The sequence below is a fragment of the Protopterus annectens genome, chromosome 5.part0 (assembly GCF_019279795.1).
Source record: "Protopterus annectens isolate FY-2018-M chromosome 5.part0, PAN1.0, whole genome shotgun sequence".
In the NCBI taxonomy this organism is placed as follows: domain Eukaryota; kingdom Metazoa; phylum Chordata; order Ceratodontiformes; family Protopteridae; genus Protopterus; species Protopterus annectens.
The window spans coordinates 1,769,680,276-1,769,706,017 of NC_056735.1; the positions used below are offsets into that span (position 1 = coordinate 1,769,680,276).

General features: G+C 36.1%; 1 protein-coding gene across 1 annotated transcript in view; it reads left to right on the top strand.

The window, feature by feature from the left end:
- DSCAM (DS cell adhesion molecule) overlaps positions 1-25,742 on the top strand; it is a 3,720,739-nt gene that overhangs the window by 460,638 nt on the left and 3,234,359 nt on the right. The gene's annotated exons all lie outside the window — the stretch shown is intronic.

The window sequence follows — 25,742 nt, forward strand, 5'->3', positions numbered from 1 at the left end:
AAAACTAGATATCAGTGGAAATTAAAAAAAAAAAAAAAATTGCCGCATCTTAAGAGTCATCAGGAAAAAATAAAACTCAACCCAAACTAAATTCTCTTAAAACCTCTACTGATATATATGTCAGTAATTGGTGACTTCATAATAAGACACACAGGATCTACTCTCACAAGGCTGGATAAAAACTGGATGTAGAGAAGTTGTCTTTCAGGTCCCAAGATCTGTGACATCTCAACAGCCCTCAACAGTCTTATGATGAACAAGTATGACTACAACATGGTGGTGGGTCATGTGGGTGTAAATGGTCTGGCATACAAAAATAAAAGACATTTGTTAAAAAAAAAAGACACTTCTGAGCACGCCATACACGTCTCAAATCTGGGAAAGACTACCCAAATGGGTGGAGTAGAAGCATCTGAAAAAGATTTGCAATATGATGCTGTTCTGGAGAATTCTGCACGAGACTGGTTTAAAAGACCAGTTGAAACTGCAGGCAAGAGAAAGATCAGGAAACAGTGGCAACTCCAATGCAGGTAATGTTACAAGATTGTGCACTAAAGGGTTCTCATATGAAGAGAAAAAAGTTGCATAAAGTTGGTTTTACCTATTGGTTAATACAAATGCATGCAATTAACTACAATGATAATGACAAAAGGTTATGATGGCACTGGAACCTTCAGGTCACAATGTATTAATATATACTACTGTAATTCTTTTAATAGAAGATAGAATCAAGCTGCCCCATACCATAATATTTATAGCACAGTAGAGGATTGTTAAAAGATACTTTCCTGTTTTTATATTTAAGTTTTGTTGTATAGTAGCATTACTTTGGTGTTGGATTTTCTATTGCAATGTTTCTCCCCTAAGCTTGATAGACAGTTCATTTGTCTAACTGCATGCATATTGCATTTTACAAATTAATATGAACTGTAAAGTTTCTGAGGGATCGATATTACATGAATAGAGCAGGTTCTCTGCATTTGAGAGGGAGATAATGACTTTGAAAATGCATATAATCAGCCCACCAAGATTTATTTTTTTAGGCTCTTACAGCAATGAACTTTTAACCTTCTACATACAGAAGAATAAGCAAGTTGGGTGAGGTATCAGAGTTCAGCTTGTGGTTAGCTAAGGATATATCCAGTGAAACATATCAGCAATGAGAGTGTTTGTTAACATCTGTGTGTTTAATACTTTAGTGCAGAAGATGACAATAGTGTGGGAGTGTACTCAGGCATTTATCTGCATAGCAGCAAGCTTATGGATATTTTTATATTTACAAACAGGATTACTCTAGAATGTAAAGGAATGCAAATCAGCACCACAGTTTATCTACTTGGTACATTATTGTGTTTTTATATGAACAAAAATGTAAATGTTTTATTTACATTTTCCATAGTATCAGAAGTGTGGAAAATGAAGGCATCATCATGCCAAGGTGAAAGAAACCATGAAAGTTAAAATGAAATTTTCAGGTATGTGTTTTCTTCTGGTTCAAGTTCTCCCCCGGTTTAATTCATCCAAGGCTTTTAGGTTTCTAATTCCGTGATGGGAATGGAACACATTCCTAAGTGAGGGTACAATTACAGTTCATGAAATTATTGTTTCTGTCTTTGATATTAGCCAAGAGTGCTCTTCTCAGTACCTGCAATGTGCCCAAAATTGCCTCCTTCTGTGATTCAAATTGGGTTTCATGTATTGGTAGCATATCCCTCATCCAGCCTGCTTACATTGCATTATTCTTCTGTATATAGAAGGCTAAAAGTTCACTGCTTTAAGAGCATCTGAGATAATGAATAAATAAATAAATAAAACTTGATGGGCTGATTATATGCATTCTCAGAGTTATTACCTCCCTTTCAGGAGCAGAGAAGGTGCGCTATTCATACAACATAGATCACTCAGAAACTTCACAATTCACATTACTGCAGTATGCATGCAATTAGACAAATATGCTGTCTATCAAGCTTAGAGGAGGAACATGGCATAGAAAAGATGCCATCAAATTAATTCCACTATACATACAACAAAACATACATATAAAAACAAGAAGGTAACTTTTTTCATTCTCTAGCATACCTCTCAACTGTACAGACATAATGTCTAGATTTTGGCCTCATATTTTTGGGCCCCCTTGATGCTACCTTATAGTAAAAGAATTACAGTAGTATGCATTTATACATTGTGACCTGAGGGTTCCAGTACAGTCATACTCTTCTGTCATTATCTTTATAGTTAATTGCATGCATTTATAACAACCAACAGGCAAAACCAACTTTATGCATACCATTCATGTGTTATAAATAATTCAGACAATATTCTTCATCCCCTCCAGTTAAACATTCTTTATTCTTCCTGTGTAATCATACAGGTTATACAGTGCATTTTCACTTTACATGCTGAGATTGGGCACTGGAACTTGCTTTAGCACATGAAGTTGTCCTTTCTTTGTGGCAGGTATGATTTTGTAGATGATTAAGGCAGCAGGATCATTGCATATGATGATAACTGTAACCATGATGTGTACTATTAGCAGAATAACAACTATGATCATATTATGCACAATACTCATTACATTTTACAGAATGATTCTCAACAGCACATATTGCTTCTCAGGTCATAATAAGTCTTCCATCCTGCTTTCCATTTTGCAGTCCATATTGAATGGAAGTGCAGTCCATACCATTATATATTGAATGGAAGTCAGAATCACTTTAAGGAAATTGTTATTTACTCATCATTCTCTTATTCATTACTCCGAAGACTTCAGTTCCAGAGGCTGTCCTGAGTCATATACCAGCATCATTATTACACATCCTTCAACATTAGCACTAACTGCTAACTGCTGAACTACAGTATCTAGTTTTCATACGGCTAGATGTTAGTCTGGAGACCCTTCTAGTTATCCTGTCTTCAATCGATGGTCTTCATGTAGTGTAAAGTATACAGTCTAACCTTACAGTACTGCCAGATGGGACCTCAGACGTTTTATAATTGGATGCTTACACTAAATGTTGCTTTCTTTTAAGTACAGAAATAAGACTGAAACCTAGTCGCAGAGAGAGCATGTGGAAAACTAAATCGCTATATCACTAGTGGAAAATTCCAGCACCAGCACTGATTCCTTTCAGGCCAGGTGACACCTTCCAAGTTTACGCTTGTGAAGCCAGGATAGAAAGACTCAGATGTCTCCGTGCAAAGGCCATGCAACTATGGGTACCTTATGCTAGCAATTCATGTAGATAAAGTAGCAAAGTCATACAAGAAAAAATAAAATCTAACACATTAGGAAATACAAGAGAGAAACTGAGATGGCAAAGTAGAATTATATATATATCAAATCTTTCTCCATTCCTGCATTTTGAAATAATTTCCCTCACAGAATGGGCAAGGGATGCTGAGCTGTAACTACCTGCAGGTAACCTTCAACATACCTTAATGTGAATTACAGCATTTGTGTGGGAGACAAAATAACTTGCACGTCCAATTATTGACGTCTTGTTGCATCCATGCAATATAGTGCAATCAGCTGCATACATCTTACAAGACCAGTCTTAAAATGAACAGGCCCCCTAATCTGTGTGGATTATTAAGAATACTTTTCATATTGTCTTTTATTGCAACTCCACATTAAACCTCATTGTACTGCTGCACTAGTATATAAATATTCTAGTTGAAGGGTTAAGTGCATTAAAACACTATTTTCTCCTCAGCAACTATAACAATAAAATAACAACAACCCATAATATCTCTATAATGTACCTGTTCCATCATTCAAACCTGCCCTTGCAGTTGTTTCAGCAGTCCTCCAAGTGCCATTGGGGTGTGGCCCATATTTCTCTAACACTTCAAAGAGTGAGTTACTGCAGTGACAAAATATCAAATAGCTTGCTATGCAGTGCCATGCACATTTTTCAATATCTTTGTCCTGGGTTTGGCTACTAATCACAAGGCACTGCTATTGACTCTCATTCTCCTCTGTAGGGCATACTCGCAGTTATGGACATTTGATAGGAAGTTCAAATTCCCGTCATTCATTACACTGCCAACATGTGATAACCTCATTACAGACTGTTGTTGACATACTCTTGATTTTCCCTTGCCTCATTCACAGTTTATTTTCTCCTCTTCCTTTTCCTCCAAATATCACTCTGAATTACATCATACTTAAGGCACCTGCAACACAGCATGAAGTGCCACAATACGATGCCACGAAGTACCACAATACAATGCCACGAAGTACAATACAATGCCACAAAGTACCACAATACAATGCTTTTATTCTAGCTTGAAACACTTTGAAGAGAAAAGGAAAACTGCTCCAGGGGCAGTACAGTCTCTGTGGTCCTGTTGTAATGTCTTAGAGGAGGTAATCACAGAACCAATGCCTGTGCTGATGTCACACTGTATAATTGATTCTCTTCCTGCTTATATCAAAGTTTGCTCATGTATCATAGCTCCAAAATCTCTCAGCAGAAAATAGGTAATCTACTACAGGTAACTGCTTTAATATGTTTGTAGGGTTATATGTTCATAGGTTCATAACTATTTACTAGGCCCAAATTCCCAATCACCCTAAAGCACTGTCTGATTAAGTGACTTGCTTAAAGTCCTACATTAGGCACATGAAGGCTGAGGAAATCAAACCCTGTACTATAGGAAGTAGCTCATTAACAGCTCATGACCTTAGAAGGTGACTTGTATCAGTGACACTCTCAGTGGCTCCTCTCATAGCTCCATTTTTAGAACAGTGTAACAGGTGATCAGTCTCTGTCTTTCCTCTTAAGTCCTTGGGATGACCAATGGTATTCATCAACCATGTATTAAAATCCTGAGAACAGATTATGATCCACTGTCTTCACTTTTTTTTTCCTGTGGAGGCATTTTTGGGCTTGCATTTGACCCCTCACTCTGCATGTTCAGCTCCACCACCCTGAATACTTCATGTGAATCTGTATTCAGTGATGCCACTTCATAGGCCTTACTTCTGTTTCACAAGTGTGCCCTTTGATATGGCTTGTGAGAATAAACACCAAATTGTGTCGCTGTGTACCATTATAACATAAAAAGTCAGGGACCCTGACTCTGATAAACCTTATCATTGCAGTAAGAAGAGAAGAGAAAGTTGTGCTTGTGTTTATGAGAGCAGTGCTGTGCAATGGAAAGATTGATGTTGAACCAAAGTTTTACCTAGAGTGTGGTCATGAACATTGTACCTCCTGGGATTTATGCAATAAGTAAGACCATTTAAAGACCAGTCATACTACCATGGAGCACATTTACTACAGGTGCGTCTGTGTTCTCTTTCACACTTAGTGCTACCCATATGTTCATATCAGTCCTTATCCAGAAATCCACCGCATATATCTATTAATGTCTGCTGGTCCCACCTAAAGTGCTTGTCTCTTTAGGGTAAGTTAAATTAAATATCCTGGAGGACCATTGGTCCTTCTTTCCTGCAGTCAGTAACACAGAAAGCAGCCACTTTAAAGGTAATATTAAAAAAGATGCCAAAGCATTACTCTCATAACAGAAAAGGCAACATTTAACAATCATCACTGAAAATTATAACATCTTCCTGACAACCACAGCAACAAAAGGGGAATAAAATAATGACCACAGACAGTAAGGTAATTAAAGTGGTTTACATTATTCAGAATTAATCAGCAGAGAACAGCAGTATGTTGTGCACTCTAAAATCAGTGTACACAATTTCATATCTGAATGGCATTTGTGACATCTGGGTTTGAATTTCTGATGGTTTTTTTTTAGATTTTGTTCCTGTTTTCAGGAATATAGGGCATACATATCTTTACTGTGAAATTACTTGGCTGGAATATGACTATGTGAGGTGTTTCTTGTGATGTGCTGCATACACAGTTCCAATATGTTTCAGGAAACACGTTTCTGTATCCTAACACACTTTTCATGCTTATTATTTCCTGTCCTGTGCTAAATCTGTTTGGGTTTCCTTGGGACACAAACAGAACTATTGTTTGTACTGTTTATCACTGCCCCGAACTCAGATAAAATGACTTTTACTTTAAGAACCAGATTTCTTCTGCAGTAGGCACACCGTTCTCTAAGGAGATATTATGAAGTGATCATAAATATTACTGAAATTTGCTTATATCCTTCTGCCATCCTACCTATCTGTAATAATTAACATGTTGAAGCAGGCTTATATTTTTTTTATTCTTTTTTAGTGTACCCTTTTATATAGCTTTGTTTACTATAAAACTTTAGAAGAATCATCTTATATTTCATGCTACTTTACAGATCCAAATCCAACCCTTTCTCTATCTCCTGTTTTTCCAACCTGTCATCCCAACAGAATCCTTGTACACGTAGCATTGATTGACTAACGATGCTTACAACATTTCCATCCATATATATACAGTAACTGATATATTATTTAGTACTCTAGAGAAAGCATAAAATTGCACAGTTGTTGAATGATCACCATTAACTTTAACTTTTTATTACTTTTATTAATTAAACATACAATTATCAGCTGGCTATACTATCCCAGAAATGTACACAGCTTAGTTAAACCATTGTCATCCTTTATTTCTGTGGCTATTAAAATACATTTTTTCCAATAACATTTTTTCTATTTACTGAAGGGACTATGAATGAGGTTACAGCCCTACATCCAAAGCCAAAAGATATAAAAAAAAACTTCTTGTGCTTGTGGATAATGATCCATTATAGATATCATTATTACAGAGTTTACAATGCTTACCTCTGGTTCATTAACTCACTTTATAGCAGTTCTCCATCATTCTTTCTTCAAATCATTCTAAATAGGGTACCATATTCTATATAAATTATTGTAATCAACTAATGCATAAATTACAGGGTGAGTATGACTTATAGATAGAGTAGAAAGAAATAAAGCTGAAATGTATATTTTCTGGTTCAGTACTTGTAGCCATCCCCTTAGCTATAAACTTATGTATAACAGCAGACATTTCCCCATAAGATTAATTCCATTTTATTTTTCTAGCCACCAATAAAAGTACAGTGCTATCTTATTTAGACCCATGTATATGTTCTTTATACCATTTGGAGGATTATCATTTGTTTCTATTCTCTCAAGCATTTACACTGAATATTCAATACCTTCTCCACAACTTCTCAAAAAGAAGCTCACAACAGAAAGTGGAAAGTGAATAATAATTGCAAATGTGACATTTTATTGATAAACAATGATGTGATTGCCTAGCCATGGATCAGAGTGAGGGTTCTTGCAGGACGATTGTGTGAAAACTTCACATTAAGCAGAATAAATATGTATCGGTGCAACAGAGACAAGACGAAACATCCCTTATACAACTACACATGTGAGAACTACTGCCAAAATTATAATTAAAAGGTCAAGCTTCATGAGAACAGAAACCATAACTAAAGCTCTGTTAATCATGTTAGTCAACATGTTAGCATGTGGACACATCCCTGACTCATGCTGACAGTCCACAGTGGCACAATTTCCAAAAAATGGGGGCTTACCTCAGGCTCAAACAATTTTGGTATGACTAGGCTGTCCTGTATTCTATATAGAATCATGGACAGTGTCAAAATTTAGCTTATGCAGACTGGGGCAGGGAACGTGATTCTGTTAGACAACGAGCGGCATGGGTTTGTTAGGAGAAGAGTTTCCCTTTGAATCCTGTGGCATTCTTTGATAAAGGAACAGCAGTATTTGATGAAGAGCTGGCATTGCATACCACTTATCTTTACATCACTAAGACATTTGACAATATTCTACATAACTGACTGATAAATTAAAGCTATTATATGATAATCCATCTGTAATTCAATGGGTAAAAGACAGGATAAACAGCACAACAAAACAAAGAAGGATGTGGGGTACTTCTCTGCCCCAGCAGTGTTTACCACTGGTGTTGCTTAAGATTTCATAATGAAGCCAGTTCTTTCAGAATTATTCTTGATTACTGAGAGTGATTTGATAGCAAATATGTTTGTGGAAAGGGGTTACCCGTCACATCTTGTTCTGGACATTAAATAATTTGTTATTTCTAAATGGGGTAAAGAATGTAAACCCTTGTTAGGTAGTGAGTTTTGTATAAAGGATCAGGATAGGAAGACTGGGAAGTGTGAAATCTTAAGTACACATCTCAGTGACGTGAGGGAAATCTTTAATAAGAACTGGAATATTCTAAGGGTAAACCCAGAAATACTAGGGATTTTGGGTTCTAAGCCAATCTTTGTTTAAAAAACTGGTTTCAGCCTAAAGACCATGTTTGGAAGATATTCCAAACTTAGGCTACAATATACTAGCAGGACTAGGATGACAAGAAAGTGTGGGGCATGCAAACAATGCCCTATATATTACAGGTAGAAACTTTAGTATTGGAAAACAGTATGAAATCTAAGGTGTACTTTCAGGGAAGGAATTGTTCAACAAAAAAGGTGGTTTACATGGCAAAGTGCCAAAATTGTCCATTTTATATTGGCAAGACCAAGAGGTCTCTTAAAAGCTGTATTTATGAACATTTATACAACGTTACTAAGAAATGTATTAACAGTGCATTGAGTAAACACACGATTAGCAGACCAACATGTACAGGATTTAGATTTGCAATTTTTGATCAAGTTGATGTTAACCCTAGGGGAAGAGATTAAACTATAGTTTTGGAAGAAAAAGAGACAAAGTGGCAACTAAGTCTAAATACCACAAGACCACCTGGAATAAATGACTATGTCTACCCTACTGCCTATTTTAAAACAGAGGGCTTTAATAAATAATTAATGAATTAAGTTTTAATTTTTATATTTTATATTGTATTTTTGGTTATTTAATAAGGAAAGGAAGCCTTATATAGGTTTTTAACTGTTTTTAGATGGTATTTCAACTTGCCTTGGTCAAACCCGTTGTGCTTTGGTGCTTAGTCATAATGTATTAATTAATTGTATTATATGATAGGTTAATTATTTAATTGATTTAGAGGCTTTTTTGTATAAGGATGGTGGGGTTTTATAGTGCATTGTTCTGATGAAGTTCACTTTTTAGTGAATGAAAGCGCTTAACCATTAAAGTTGTGTTTTTACCTTAAAGGCAGTCCTATTCATTGGCAACTATTGTTTGTTTGTTTTTTTGAGTGTTCGTCTTTTTTCCATGCTATTTTTTGTTCATGTTTAGAAGCATGCAATCATCTGCTGCAAAACAGAAATTTTGGAGCTTACAGCTGTGTACAGGTAGAGGAGTCAGGGCAGATTGCACAAAGGGTGCAGTGACCTTCTCCTTTACACCTAGCATCATCAGCATACTGGACCCATTGGTGTGGACGGTGGCAGTATGGAGATTGTTAGTAAATAAACAGAAGAGGGCCAAGGATAGATCCCTGTTGAACTCCCAACATAACAGCCAGCAGAGAAGAGAGGTTATTAAGCCATTTTACTGCTTGTTGGCCCCCCCAGTTAGCTAGTCTTGGAACTAAGCAAGTGTACAATTGCTAAGTTTGAACTCTGATAGCACATTTAAGAGTTTATTATGTGATCTTGTGTTGAATGCTTTAGGGAGATCCAGAAAGATGGAATAGGATAAGTTACTTTTGTTATGAAGATGGTTAATGGTGTTAGTGTAACTCATCTAGGCAGTGGTTGCACTGCGGTTGGGACGGAAGCCATGCTGAGTGTTAGATAAGAGGTTATTAGATGAGAGATAGTGTAGGATTTGAGTATAAATGCATTTTTTAAGAATTTTAGATAGGGGAGATAGTATAGCTATAGGCTGGTAATTGGATAAACCTTTGTGTAATGGGATGATGTGCGCCATTTTGAAGATTGCTGGAACTTGCTGTTTAGAGATGGAGTGATTTATAAAAATGGAGACTGGATAGGAGATGGCTTCAGTGGCAATTTTAAGATACTTTGAAGGGAGATTATCAGCAGCTAAGGTAGTTGGTTTGAGTTTCTTAAGGTAATTTTTTGTAGTGGCACTCGGGGCAGGTTGGAAGGAGAAGTAATTGGAATTATGTGAGGATAGAGAGTAGGTGGGAGGGGGTGAACAGCAGTTGTTATTTATAAGGCCAAGTATAGATTTTGTGGAATAATTTATTGAATTAAGTAGCAATGCTATCTGTATTGTTGGTTAGTGCTGGTGATGGGGTACTCACTTGTCCTGGTTGTAGGATTTGTCTCATAGCTGACCAGAACATTTGGGGTTTTGCTTGATATTTTTGTTGGATGTTGTTATAGTGATCTTTATTGTCTTGTCCGATAGCTTTTTTGGCTTTGTTTCTTAGTTACACATATTTCTGTTGATTTGGTATGGTTTTATTATTAAGCCAGTTTTCCCAGGCCTTGTCTTTTGTCTTTAGTAGAGCTCTAGTGTTTTTTGTTAACCAGGGGGAATAGTTGGATTTTATCCTAATTGTTCTGTGGGAAGCGAGTTTGTTTAGGATGTTAAAAAAGGTGGAATTATATCTATATATCTATATCTACCTATATATATAGTCATTCAGTACAAACAGTTGAACAACACTCTGACTGAAATTATTAGTGAATTCAAAAGTAAGTGTCCCACTACATGCCCCCAACTCTGAGGCTGCACAATACTGGGTAAAAAGGAAAATTCTCTTAGTCTTGTCTCAGAAAGGCTGGTATTCTCTACATTCTTTCTGATCTACATTTCATTCCACAACTTAAATTTGAACAAAATGCATTCAACAAGAATATCATTCAACCACCTGTAATGTTTCCATGTGTGTTTGTGTGTATATGTGTGTATATATATATATATATATATATATATATATATATATATATATAGTTGTCTATCCATCTAACTATATATAGAGGTGTGTCTCTCTATCTTTATACATGTATGTATTTATATAGGTGGCCTCCTTTTGTTTTAAAGAGTTCTTGGTCAACATCTGTTTAATCAACTGAATATGGTTGACAGGTGTGCAAGATTGCACAATTCTCAGGGTTAGGGAATGTGCCCGTTCCCCAATATTGGTTAATCTCTGAGTTAGTGTATGTATATCTATTTATTTCCAAGCGCACACACACACACACACACACACACACACACACACACACACACACACACACACACACACACACACACATATAAGTATATATAATTAGCAGGAGCTGTGGGATGTGCAGGGAAGCTTGCTTCCTGCAAAAAATTGTGTTTAAAGATTGTATGTACTGAGGTTCTTTCTTGGCACATGAGTGTTAGTGTATCTAGTTTTGTTTTGTCGTCCTTTTCTGTCTAAGGTTTAAAAAGTCAATGGAGGGGTTACCTGGCAAAGGTTAGTATACCCATCTATATAAATATAATTATATTTGTATATGTGTATGAATACAGGTTTGTATTGTCTTAACAGTATTGAAATAATTAATATAAAAATGCTTTTAACAGTTAATATCTCCTTCCTTTCACAGTTTAATGTGTATTTTAAGAAGAAAAACAGGAGTGAATTAATTTCTCATTTAATGTATTTAAATGGGGCTTTTCTCAGCTGACTGTCAAGCAAAGATTTTCTCTTCTAATATGCTGAAGTGTGAGCCCTTAATAACTGTCACAGTAGGAGTCATTAAAGAAAAGTTATCTGTTGCAGATGAGAAAACTAACACTACTGTGTTGGCACTTACTCTGCCCACACTTTTTTTGTGATTCTAAATGGATATTATAATAGTTTACATAAGCATGTATCTCATGGTAATTAAAAAATAATATTTTTATGTTAGTAATTTTCATTCTTGCATGCCTGACTAGTGTTCTCAGCAGTAATAGTAATCCAAGGCTTGTGAGAGAGAGAGAGAGAAAGAGAAAGGCATAGAATCTCTGAAATTCTGACTACCCTGAAAATATCCATGAAAGAAATAACTTCATTAAAATAGGGGTAGTGAGTATCTCTCACACACACACACACACACACACACACACACACACACACACACACACACACACACACACCTTTGAAGACTAATGTTCAAAATGTGTGGCCACACAATCTGTTTTAGTCTGTAAAGTACTAGAACAAATACTAAATGTTTGGCAGGAACTAATTGGTATCAGGAAGTTCATTGATATGATACATACTAGTTACAGTCTGAATTTCATACTGCCATAAGAACTTACACTGATTTGAACATGGCTTATTTTGATTTTTTCCACACTTATATTTCAGTATCAAGGAAAAGGGATGCTTGGCTGCATTATTCCATAATGTATTGGCCCATTCCCCTTTAACTGCTGCTGTAATTGTGGAACTGTAATATAAAGATACATAATGAAAGTTTTCTTAACAGTATATTGCTCTTTAGCTGTTTACTGGCAAACCACATTGATGATTTAAGTTAGTTTGTTTTAGTTTTCCACACTAATAATTTAGACATAGCATTAATATTTCATTCTGCAGTAACGGTCATTATAATCCATGTCCTGGCCAGCTTTATGATATATTTTGTGTGTGTGTGTGTGTGTGTGTGTGTGTGTGTGTGTGTGTGTGTGTGTGTGTGTGGTGTGCAAGAAACATGAACAGACTGTGAGAGAAGGAAAGTAAGTGACAGAAGTTAAGAGACAGAGAAATGTTACATATATTTGTAAGTACATGAAATAAAAGGCAAGAAATTTGTATTGATTCCTCCACATGTTCATCTGTTTTAGTGAAATAAAGATTTTACTTTATTCAGCTTCATATTTATGTGCATAAACTTGAACATCTTTCCTCGTTTCTAATGTTTAATAAACATATGTAGTTATGTTACATTTTGCATATGTGTTATGTTTTACAAAGTTACTCTCATGTTCTTATGTATACAGACTTGTTCCTGACTGAAAAATGCCCAAATTAAATTGATCAATTATATTATTCTACTGAATTGCTTTTAAGTTGTTGAAACAGAATAAAAATTGTAATCTGCCCATGATTCATGTAATGTCCTTACATGCCCTTGGTCACATTAATGTAATAAAACATTCTGCTTGAAAATGTACATGTTGCTTGCAAGCTAAGTGGCTTAAATTGTTTATATATGCTAGGCCTGCTTAGCAGCATAGAAAATAGATCACACATGTATTAGAGTTATGCAGTTTCTTGGGTTTTTAATAGTAATGATGTGAGGTGGCTAACTGTCAGAAGAATCACAACAATATAAATATTTATCCCCGACATTTATTTCTGATCTGTTTTTAGAATGTTGTACATTTGCACACTGTGGTCTCTTTAACTATTTAGGCCTTAGGCATCTGTGTCCATGTTCTCTAGCCAAACATTTCTGAACTCTTGTTTATGAGGAGTACACAGTTTCATATTGTAACATTTAAAACTTGCTAGGTACATATCAAATGAAAATGCAAACAGTTTAAGTGCATCATGTGGAAGGTCCCTTCATGTTGAACAAAACTGGAACCAGCTCTGTATGTATCATGTATGATTTATGGGATATAAACTGTTGTTGCATCTCTTCATGAACATAAGCAAGATATGCTTGGTTTGTGTTATCATTTCCAAAATCAAGTAATATATAAAACAGTGTGTGACATAAAATGAAGGTACGTGTTTTGAACTTCAGACTGCTTAAATAACTGCTTAAATACCTTTTATCTCTAATGTATTGTTATTGAAATATTTATATTTTTAAAGCCTTTTCCTCAAGAGTGATCCTATAAGTGGGGACAGCAACAAAGGATGCATCTGGGGCAGAACCTTCAGGATGACAGTAACAAAATTTGGGGGGTAATCTTACAGACTCATACAAAGTGATAAATTAGTCCAGATTCTATAAATTTTGGAAAATTGATGTGGCACAGTTCCACCAAGGGAAATGACTTCCTTGACCTGACATTCAAACAGCAACTCGAAAATGCATGTATGACACCTGAGGGAATGTGCTGGTATCGTACATCAGCCAGGTTTCTTTTTAACGCTCCTACCAGTATTTCCATTTTTGTTTTCCGTTTAGGGAGCATTGCACAGTGAATTCCTTAACTGAAGCACAAGAACTGCAACAATATATTATGCTATGTAGGGCAAGCAAAATGTGATTCTGAATCATGAGAGAGAAATGAAACGCATTTTGTATGTAGTGTACCATCTAAAGAAATACAGTGACTGAACTGTTATCAAAGCATGGATGGCTAGTAGAGTAACCCAGATCTAAAGTCTAGAAGACAAATATCTAGGGAAGGTATACAGGTTTGCAAGAGTTAAACTGATACAGGTGTCTGTGGCAGTATTAGGCAGCCCAGACATTTCCACTGCATTTACTCTGTCTCTCAGACATCTGTGAGAGGACATTTAACATGAGCCTAGCTTGAACCATTGCAAGGAAAAAAGTCAAATGCGTATGCTATTTGTTAAAAAGAGCGACAGTACTGTATTAGTGGAACAGACAATGACAATGAGTGTATGTAGTATGTACAGCATCTATGTCTGTAGTGACATTTCACATAAACAGTAGAAGCAGCTGTGTTGTGAAGCCAGTCATATACATGTGATGTTGAGAATGCTTGTGCCATATTACACTTGTTCTCTGCAAGTAGATAAGCTAGGTGTGAGATGCTGTATACAGAAAGCACAGCACTGTAGTCATGCACATATATCTGCCTGGGCTTTGTCTGGCTATAGCTTCACATGCTAGAAGATATTATTTACCAGTATGACTATATGACCTATAAATCCCCATTCCTTTAGCATGCTCTTTGGTACTCTATCTGTTGCTGGTATACTCTTCCAAACTAGGCATGTACATGGGATTACTGATAGTATTCATTAGTGTGGATTCTGCAGAAGACCAGCAAATTTTCCCAGGGACAGTCATGTTTCCTCATTTGTATAAACTTCTTAGTGAAACATGCTTACAAATTCAGCATCATAAGAGAGTCATTAATCCACATGGGGCAACACCTTACTCAGAGTATAAGCTGATTTGAAATCTGGCCTGTTCAGAAATTTACTGTAGAATATCGCTTCAACTTCACTAAAATGGGCAGATTGACAAGTGTCATATAAAGGGATCACCATTTTATGGCAATGACACACTGATATGCACACCAGAATTATATAAGCTCATCTGAAATTATGAAGCCTGAGAGTTTATCCAAGAAGGTTAAGGCTACAAGTGTTAATGAGTTTTAGCTGGTAGTCCTGGGTTTAATTTCCTCAGTTTCCACTAATAAACTCATTCCCCTTAAGTAAGTCACTAAATAAGATGCCCATGAAAAGGTGCACATGTCCCCTAAGCTTACCTTGCTAACAAACAGTAAAGCAAGCAGTCTGGTTAGGGAAAAGGAGATGTAACTTGGATCATGACTGGGCGAGTGAAATGTTAATTTTATTTTCCAAACCTGCTTTACACCCCACCTCTTCTTAACTACATTAACATTTTCTACCCTATCTAGTTTCTTCTCTCACTTCATTTATTTGAATTTCTAAGCACTAATCACATGATGGAAAAAGCAAAAAGCATCCACTCTAAACAAATACAATATTGTTGTAATTTGGCAATGGATCACATGAACAAAAAAATACATAAAATAGAAAACTTGATTTAGTAGAAGTGTCATGATGACCTCATATTTAATCAAAACAGCAACATGAAAATTGTGAAATGTAGACTCTCTGTATACAGAAACTATGTGGGTGTCAAATACACTTACCAGTTGACCTTGTTCAGTCTACTTAATGTTGTCCAAATGGATAATCTTTAAGCAAAAGCAAAATCACAAATATATATTCAAAGTTGGCTCTGTGACAGAGGGAGAAAGCCTTCACTATGACCCAGATGATCATGCACTGACTAGTGGTCCAAGTGCTGGAAGAGATAGAGAGGAGTGATATGATTGTGTGGCCGATGTTGACTCATCCATGTCATGGAGAGGAAGGTGCCTTACTTCACTGCTGTAGTGAGATGTAGGAAAAGTTCAGTTGCTCTATGGGTTATAGCATTCACAATAACAGGCCATGCAATTCTTGGGAAAGTAGCTGGGTTCTGACATGTATGCATGTACTACTTGGCCTGAGCTATGGTTCCACATTCATGGTAATTTTATTCGGGCTATGAGATCATGCAGATAGGCTCACCAAAGAAGCAAAGCAACCCTCACACCTGACTGAATGACGACACTTGCACGGTAAACTCTCAAATTCCTGTTCCAGTCATTGTTAGTAGCACAGCACTGATAGAAACAACAAAGAAAATTCAGCATTGATAACCACAGAGAATTCTTTAATATTTCCAAAACATCAGGCTTTCACAATAAACACTTTCACGGTGACACTTCATCAGGTTAACATATAAAACAGCAGCAGCAGCAAACCTATAAATATATACTAACACAAATCTAATACCACAATCACATATCATAGATTTTAAACTTCATTGTATAAAACCATATAACTTTAATTTTAAATCTGGTTTTATGCTGATTCATTAAGTCCTGGGAAAATGATCTTGTAGAAAATTAATCCACCTGTGGTCTTTACTTTCTGTTTCAGTGTTTTTATCACCACCTCTTATACGTTCACACATAGCTCTTAATTTTGTGTATGAAAAGAAGCAACCATTATATTTTTAAGAAAAATAAAATAAAGAAATGCACCTTTTCCCAGTCAGATTCTAAGGAAGTTCTTTAATTATGAAAGCACTTAAGTATTTGTCAATAAAAGTGCCCTAATTAGGAAAAAGGTGCATTTCTATATTTTGTTTTTTTTTTTGTTTAGTTTACTTGTTTGGCACTTTGTGAAGTTGTTTGGTAGTATATTTTAAGGACCAAAATTTATATAAATCACATCTTATTAGTCATAAAGGAGGTGTAACACCTAGTTAGGAATCCAATTTTTGTAAATATTTGAATAAAAAAAAAAGAAATTTGAAAATTCTATTACCCATAAGGTATATATTACTGAAAGCATTTGCTATATGTTATACCAAAAATGTGGTTTATTTAGCCAGTTGGCAGTGCTGTTCAGCATTTGATGTAGCAGAAACAAACTGTAATTTAAAAGAAAGAATAATTGATCATGTGTCTGATGTTAGAAGATGTTTAAAATCAAATTCCCTTTATAAGAATATTAAAAATAAAGGGGTTGAACACTGAATTTTCTCTGTATTAAGAGTTGTATGTGAACATATTAGAGGCCCTTCCAAAAGCTTTTATTGTGAAAGTTTGTTGTTTTGAAGTGGCAATGTTAAAGAATTATCTATGTTTACCAGAGCCAATTTTAATTTTTTGGTAACTAGGTAAACAGTAATCAGGTCATTTTAGCCTGCTTGAGCTTTCTAATTGAGTTTTCTGATGTCAGTGAAAATATGGCTCCACTGGAAAATAGGGCCACCCATACATAGTGCTGCAGAATGCAGTGCATCCTGCAGTAATGGAGGAGTCAGTGGGTTAATCAGACTGGAACAAAAGACAGTGATGGCTGGCAGACAGACTGGGATAAAAGAGGTATAAGATAAAAAGAAAACACAGAAAGTGCTCATTTCTGAAAAGCCAAAGGAACATAATTGTTCCATGGCTGAATGAAGATCAAGCAACTGGTTGGCATGATTCATCTAGGGAATAACATACATTAACTATGTAATTTAACTGTTAGATGAAAACAGGCCAACTTACAAATGATGCAAAGACTTTTGAGTATCATTGAAAGTAAATGATCTAAGCAGATTAAATTTTCACTTACAACAGACAAGACATTGCATCAACAGTTAAGGTGACATACCTGATAATTTTTCTTCTTACAAGGTACGGGATTAGAATACTTGGTATTTTATTTTTGATGAAAGTTAATTTCTGACTTATTTTGATTCCAAGGGGAAATTTATTCCATAATATTGGAATGCATTGTTTAGTTTAACTCTCATTTTTTTTTTCTGTTATTGATATTTACTTTTTGTATTAATTTCTAATATATGGTGTTAGTTCACGCCCAGTGCAATGCATTTCAGGTATAGACTGTCAAAAAAAGTTATTTACAACATTGCCTTATAGAAGAGGCAGACATCATCTATAAGTAAGCTATAAAAAATAGAAAACAATGAGCATTTTTAAAGCATGAACTATTGTTCATGTTTTCTAACAACATGATTTTTCTACCAAGGACACATTGTACCTTTTCAATTGCTTCAGACGGCTTGCTCAATGGTTAGAAAATGCAGTATTGTATTTAACAATAAGCTGGATAAATGAGGTTCACTATTGTCACTGGAGTGACTAGACGATCCCTTTAGAATTAGATGTGCTGCATAATATGATTTTCTGACTTTGCTACATGCACACTGGATGACATTTAAAGTGTTGCAAAAAAAAATTTTTCTTTTCCAAAGAATAAAAAACAGCTGTCTACAACTCAGTTAAAATGCATACTTTATTATATGCAGATAAATCAAGCAATTATAATAAAATGACCTAATGTCTTGGCTCAGTGAGAAATTTTTGAAGAGGAAAATTAATTTATATCGTCACAGTTTTAAAATCCTGTCTGCCAGACTGCCAATCAGACTGAAGTAAGTTGTTACACAAGTTTGAAAACCTATCCATCAGTCTGTGTTAACATGAATGTTGTTACCCAATCAATGAAAGCAAGTCAATCTAGGGGGAGTAAACTAAAATCACATCCATCAGTCACTGCCAACATGAAATCTGATCCCCAATCAAACTGAAGAAAATTGGTCTAGGAGATCCTGCCACAGAATGAATTTCTTCACTCGGATTGAACAGCTTCTTTATTTTATCACTTTCCTAGATTGACTTTCTTCAGTGGTCTTCCCCAGACTGACTTTTTTCAGATGGAGTGATCAATGGATTTCACATAACACAGAGCTAACGTTTAGTTATTGTGGACCTTGTTTTTCCATATGTATATGGATGTGATTGATTGGGCAACAGATTTTGTTTGTCTCAGGGAGAACGGTGTCTTGCAATGGAACTTATATATATATATATATATATATATATATATATATATAATATAGATATAAATAGCTATAGGTATATAAAGGTGTGTGTGTGTGTGTATATATATATATATATACATATATATATATATATATATATATATATATATATATAAATACACATATAGCGATAGCTAGATATAAATATATATACAGAATGACTGAGAAGTACTTAGATGATTAAATATTTGTTAATGCTGGCAAAGGAAAGTCTGATCAGATACAGAGGATGCATATCTGATGTAAAGTATATTTAAACAAATGAAAAAGTAGCAGAGTGTGATTTGACCCAATGCAGATACAATGTGTTTAAGTTTTCATTTGTCAGATATCACACAATTTTTGCGACTTACATAAATGGGAATGGATTGAACACTGCTGAACTAGTCACAGATGGCAGGATTATTTTCAAAGAATCTCATGCTGCTGATTCCCCTGCCAGATGGATGACAAATGTCATATAAAGTGTTTAATTGAAAACTTTATTTACAAACCACAGTCAATAAGAAATGTAAATATTAATATATAACATTGCAAATATCACACTGCATTAGATAACTGTATATGTGACTCCATGTGTGTAGATTAAGATATAGACAATGTAAAAAAGTACTACATATATGTGTGGCATATGACTTCCAAAAATGTGGATAAGCCTGTAGACAACACGTTGTTTGTTTGTTTCTTTGTGTAACATTCTCAGCATTAACGTTTGTTGTAATCTCATTCTTTCAAATCAAAACTGCTTGTGACGATAAAGCCAGTCCTTTACTCCCTAAAGAGATATACCCTCTGCGTTTGACCTCTCTATATCAATATAACTATGAATCATAGCAGCTAACTGTAGAATCTGTATCTTAAACTGCAAAACCTGCTTTTGCATCAGTGCATTTACAGTCATGAAGAACAACTCTGCATCACACATTAGCTATTTTACCCATAATGTATTCCCAGATGGTTTTAATTGGTGAAAATGTACCAACACGTACGTAATTTAGATGCATTCTATAAACTGCATCACTCATGTCTGTATTCTACTTTGGTGACCAGTGACATCTGTGCAGGGAAAGATTTGTTTTCGTGTATAAGGGGGTGTCATGAATGTGTATATCTCTTTCCAAGAATTTATATGCTTGATTTTTACCAAACTTTTCTCTGAAACAGCTTGGTCCTTCTCAAATTTCTTTCCTTTCCATTATCAAATAAATGTCTGATGCTTTCATATTTCTCTGATTAGATTCTGAGGTGCCTCTTGTATCTACTGTATTATTTGGAGAAATGGCTTTGTGAGATTATCCTTAGATCTTGATTACATGACAGCATATTTTAGTGCTCATGGTAGTACAGTTTGCACTTACATTGTAGCTACTGAAAAGTTCCATAAATGTTATTTATCATCTATTGTAATGTCTGCGTAGCTCCATATACTTTTTGGTTGAACAGCTTTTCTTCAGATAACTGACTGCATTGTGCATATTGGAGATGCTAATAGTGTACACGGAGTACCTTGTTATACCTCCCAACAGTGCACTGTGTGTGTGAGACAGCTTTCCCAAAGTGTCTGGGTATAACTTCATAGTAGTGGGATTCTATGAGAATAACTTTGCCAGTGGAAAGGCTTGCACATACATCCTGCGTTGTAGAGGAATGATAGCCACAGACGCAGACACTCTTCTCGTTATTACAAAGTGCTGGGAAAGCGCTCATATTTCCATCAGCCTCAGGTGCTCGAATGGTGATAGCATAAGTCTAAATACATAACATAATATAGGTGCTAAGACGATGTTCAGTATAGTTACTCTGCCCATCAGACTTAATTTCAGCCATTTCTATGTGAGAACAATTTCTAAGATTAGTATGAAGCACATGTGCCTGCATATGGTGCAGAAAGATACCCTTATACTTGGGGCATGTTTTGCTGCAGGTGAAGGCAGTGTCTACTGCTACTTCAGTAGCTGGAAACATTTCACTTTTTCCTCCTTTTAAGTCCTGATATCTGTGCAAATCTTAGCATGAGGTCTTTAATTTTCAGTTATTGCTGTGTGATTTCTGGGCTAAAATGACTCAGCCATCTACAAGAAGGAGGCTTTAGTGCACCGCCTAAACAGATCTAGCCTGAGAACACTTTTAGGATCCTTTATATTTCTTCTTAGTGAAATAGCATTGGGAAAAACTGGCTACCCTGCTGCATGCCCACTGTCACTCTAAATGGTTAGGATAATATGTTGTATATAAAGACTGCTCTCATTGCTGTGTGATATAATGGTGGGGTAGCTTTAGTCTATAAATAAGGCCAGAAGGTGAAACCAAATGCCTTTGCAAAGTCCATTTTGATGGTCTTGGCTGTTCCTGGAAAATTTCAGGGCTTTTGCACACAGACTTTCAAAGTTCATAAATGGTCTGCACTTAAAGTCTAATGCACAAATTCTTTTAGATAGGCTGATAACCTCAGGACTCATTCATTTTATTCTGTCAGCAAGCATGTTGGCATACAGTTTTAAAGTTTATGTTTAAAAATTATTGCTGTCTGGAATCATGCTTAAGGTGTTTACTTCACAGGCAAGAGGTACATGGTTTGATTCTAAGCTTTGAAAGGGAAATTGCCTAGGCTTAAAATGGCCCACAAAGGCAGCTAGCCTAGTACTTACCTATGAACCTATCACATCAAAATTATCAGTAAAAGAAATGGTTCCATGGTGTAATGGTTAGCACTCTGGAATCTGAATCCAGTGACCTTAGTTCAAATCTCAATGTTACCTCTCTTCTTTCTAGTGGTAGGAGGTTGGTATAATGGTTAAGGTGTTTACCTTACAAACATAAGGTACAAGATTTGATTCTTACATGAGGTAATTGGCTAGGCTTAAAATGGCCGACAAAGGCAATGAGCCTAGTACTACTCTATGAAGCTAAAATGATAGTGGTCTTCAGTGTCCTGCTCTCAATGCATCTTTATCCAGCTTAAGCATATTTGTGCTTTCTACTGTTTCCACTGATAGATTTATTTGCCTTTCTTTCTGAAATTAGGTTCATAGGTAGGTACTAGGCTATTAGCCCTAGGGCCTATATAAGCCTAGCCAAAAAGGTACCCTGGCTTTCGCAACCCAAGAAAATTATTTTCCTGTGTCCCTGTCGAGCAGAGCCACAGAAGTGATCCCTGGGGTGAATTTCCTATTTCCCATCCAATCATCAAGATTTTTCTTGAAGAGTGCTAATGAGGAGCTCTGTTTGACATAGATAGGTAGTCTGTTCCAGAGTATGGAAAGTCTCTGGGACAGGAATCTATCCCTCAGCATGTTCTGTTTATTGTGGTGACAAGGTTTAGGTCCCTAGAGCATGTAGCTCGGAGGGATTGGGATTTCTTTAAGTGGAGCATGTCCAACAGCTCTGGGTTGGACATAGCTTTGTATGTTAGGCATAGATCGCCTCTGAATAGGCGATATGCAATGGAGTAAAGCTGGAGTTTTTTGAGATGGTCTGCGTAGGGCATCTGTTTGAGGCCAGTAATCCTCTTTGTGAGGTATTTCTGTGGCCTTTCCAGTTGTTGTAGATGTCTTGTGAAGTACATACCAAAAGGGGCATTGTACTCTATAATGGGTCTAATGAGTGATGAGTAGAGGGGAACAATGACCTCTTTTTTTGTGGATGAGAAACCTTTTGTGATGAGGTGAGCCATGTAGAAGGATTTCCTGACCACTGTGGCGATGTGATTATCAAAGGAGAGACTACTGTCCACCTGTCCCGAGGTCTCTTATCACACTTTCGGCGTTAAGTAGACTACCACTTATGTGGTAGTTCATGACTACAGAGTTTTTACCAAAGGGGATGACAATATACTTTTTGGCACTGAGCTTCAAGCCATGGCTTTGACACAAGGCATCTGTATCAGTGAGGCCCTTTTACACAAAGGGTACACAAAGAAATAGAAGTCCAGGAACAAATATCTCTGACAGCTTTTCATACAGTTCCAAATTCAGGCCATCTATCCCTGATGCGTTTGAAGTATTTTTGATTTTGGAGTATTTCTGAATTCTCTAAATATCTTACCCTGTCTGATAGGGGTTTCCAGCCATCTGGTTTAGGCAAATGATAATCTTGACAAATCTGTTTGATTTAGAAGTTGTCACACCTTGCTCTTCCAGCACCCATTTTGCTTATTATCCACCATATATAATTTCCCACGGAGCCTCTTGAATACCTCATCGACTGCTGCATTATCTGTTCAACCCCTTCTCCCTTTTCAGACTTCACAGCCCTTATCCAAGCTTTCTTCCTACACCATTCCAGGGATGTTTCTCAGTTCCCACTCCTTTGGTGCAGACCTCTGTAGATATAGCTGTATAGCTGTTTTTTTTTTAGTCTCCCCATTTGATGTTCAGTCATTTATTTTCAGTAATGAATGCCACATCCCTAAGCTTTTAGTTTGCACATCTTACATTTTTCTTGCATTTTAATTTCAATCACCAATATATGCATGTCTAGTCTATTTAATATGGTTGATTTCACCTTTTTACACAGGTATTACAATTTAAACTTCAAGGCCTGCCACCATACAACTGCTGGCATGTTAATAAGAGGGTTTTATTTTGTGAATCTCCTAATGTATATACTCACCTTGGTTTACCTGATCTCAGATCTCTTTTTTCCTCCTTCCTGTTTCCCAAACCACTGTAACTGTTGCATGATTTGTTAGAAGCCAAATTGCACTAAGTCACTGGTTATCATTCCCAGAATCCACTCTGCAGAAAAGAACCAGTAGTCTAGCCTGCAAGCTTTCCTTCTTCCTGGTGAGAAAATGCTAAAAACTTTCTCATCAAGATAACATATTTATGAAAGGACAGGTTGGGGCCATTTCTTGCATTGCCTGTGTTATTAGTCTTTGTGTCCTAAAGTCCTGCTCCAGGGAAGGGTATGATTTATCACACAATGAATTATGACCATTTGCCACTATAGTTGGAATATTCTACCCTTTGTACAACTCAAATGCCCTCACAAAAAATGTGAGTCATCTTTATTTGACCCATAAATATGGCCGACTACCTTCTGCTTGTTTTGAATTTTGAAAAATGCAGTCACCTAGATTCCTTTCTGGTCTGTATTCTTTTCTAGTAGCTACCAACCTAGTGACGACTTACAAAAATAACCACCATTTAAAAGTTTATTTTTTTTCATCCTGCCAAAAGTACTTAGATATTTCTTACCCACATTCTCTTCTTGCACATATTCCTTAAGTGTTCTACACTTAACTGGGGAATTCAAACCCCTAACATTAAAATGAGTACTACAGATGCCTTCCTGCCTGCGCTGCACCTGTTTGTCAACAGACCCACCTATAGCATTACCCTAAGACACGGATGTAGCCAGTTGAGAAAACATCATCAGATTTCACTTCATGACTATGTCATAGATCACCTCCTTCTTAATTCTTCACCTTCTGGCTGGAATGGCCTCCATGCCAACACCTTATTTTGTACTAGGAAACTATGAAAACAAATTAAGATATTTTAACTAATATAATACGAGCAATAAGGAATAATGGGAGAAGGTAAGGCCATTGGCTGAAGTTACACACTCACAATGAGTGACTACAACATTTGGAGGAAATGTAATAATGAAAAAGGACCAAACATGGCAGGAGAGTGAAGTGGTGGGGCTGGAAAAAACAAGCAAACAAAAAAAGGAAAAAAACATAACACATACAGAGTTCCTGACACCAGTATTATGGCCTGTTCAGACTGTCAGACGTAATAATATCAATGTATATATTAAGCATGTGGCACATTACAAAAGTCTATCTTCTACTGTAACTCACTGTCTGCCTGCTGTAAATCCTTACTCACACACAGGCAGGCTATCAGCTTGTACAATAGGCCCACATCCAGCAGCAGAAAAAACAGATGGTCAGTAGCCACTCTGTCCATGGAATCCCATATGAGTTATCAAATACCCCAAGCCTGTAAAAGAACCTGGCTCAGTGACATTACACAGGGAGAGCTCACTCTCCAGTACCATGTTCACCAGAGTTTGATAGTAGTGAGCAGGGGATAGGAGATGATCACCAGAGTTTGATAGTAGTGAGCAGGGGATAGGAGATGATCACCAGAGTTTGATAGTAGTGAGCAGGGGATAGGAGATGAGCATTAGATATCAAATGACATAATACACAAAGGTAAGAAGTGACTACAAATGTTGCTACTTGAAAGAAGAGTAAACCTTTATGACAATTTAGAGGGACACAACAGATATAACATTCTTCTTCTTTATCTGTATAAGACAGCTTGGGGTAGGATATCAATTCCTGGAAGCAGGAGTACAAGAAATTGAAAAATTAGACAGAGCATAAACTTGGAAGCTGTGGAAACTGTATGATTTAGACATTTAAATCTTAAGACTGGAGGCTGATTTTGAAAACATATTGATGGCTACATGAACTACTTTACATAAATGGAGACTGTAAATTAGAATGAATGTGTTTTGTTCCTGCATTTCAATACAGAATTTCCCTGCTATTGCTACATATATTGGTGTATACATAGTATGTCATGAATGTGTCACCAGTATTGTGTCGTTAGAGTGATGCACTTGAGACACATGTAATTAGAGTATTTTTCTGACAAAAATAGGCAGTATAGCCATCAATTTTCAAATAACATCGTCCCCAAAGCAGTTACTAATACTGTTTTTAAAACCGCATGAAGCAGAATTTAACTACACTCCATATTTAGTCACAAGAGGTAAATAAATATTAAATTGCTATAAGTGTCTGATTTTCTAAGTTTTTAATGTACATGATATACTTG